Source organism: Rhinopithecus roxellana, chromosome 22 (assembly GCF_007565055.1).
Source record: "Rhinopithecus roxellana isolate Shanxi Qingling chromosome 22, ASM756505v1, whole genome shotgun sequence".
Classification (NCBI taxonomy): Eukaryota; Metazoa; Chordata; class Mammalia; order Primates; family Cercopithecidae; genus Rhinopithecus; species Rhinopithecus roxellana.
In genome coordinates, this window is record NC_044570.1 from 124505 (window position 1) to 125317 (window position 813).

The 813-nt window shown below is 40.8% G+C and overlaps 1 non-coding gene across 1 annotated transcript; it reads right to left on the reverse strand.

Moving 5' to 3' along the window:
- Positions 1–415: 415 nt before the first annotated feature.
- On the reverse strand, positions 416–521 carry LOC115895696. Its single transcript, XR_004055840.1, has one exon. It is a non-coding gene; the product is annotated as a U6 spliceosomal RNA (small nuclear RNA).
- Between the last annotated feature and the right edge of the window lie 292 nt (positions 522–813).

Here is an 813-nt window from a genome sequence, read left to right on the forward strand (position 1 = left end):
CTGAGTTCATCATTCACACCAAGCAGAGAAAACTAATAGGTGTCAAAACCCGGCTTGGACAACTACCACTCTTTCTCTACCTCCTCAAACTCTGAGCCAGCAGATCTGCGTTAGGATGCTGGATCTCCACAGTCCTCTCCAACTAACAGAGAAGACAGAACCCTGCTGTGATTGTTTTTCGGTTCCATAAAGGAAAGGCAAGTGGACATTTTCTCATTTCCGAGACATGTACTAACAACATGTAACATCCCCTAATTATTACTCAGCTCTATTCTCCTTTTAGAGATCACTAGACATCAGTATTTTCCTAGTGATAATCACAATTTCAATATTGGGGGTCTTCTGTTTTGTTTTCACTCACACTGCTTCCTAGGAGCTACTCAACAAACAGTCAAATGACCTTCCTGGGACTATGCAAAATATGGAATGCTTTCTGAATCTGTGTGCCATCCCAGGCAGCAGCCATGCTTATCTGCTCTGTACTGATCCAATTTTAAAATATGTACTGTGGAAACAAGCACAAAGCCCTGTTTGATACACAGATACTCATGAGTCACGGATGAGGCTTAGCTCTGGTAAATCCAACTCACTTACTTTAGATTCTGAGAATTTTATTGAATGACTTTCTGTGAGGTAGAATTTTAAAATACATTGAAAACTTGAGGAAGAGCTACCAGTAGCCCAAGAGATTTTCATGATTATAGAGACACATTGCTAAAGGGGCCAACCGCAAGTTTGATCCCACTACTTGCAGGAAAGATAACATGGAACTTTCTGCTATCTAACCAAAGCTGCTGCACAGGATATAAAAAG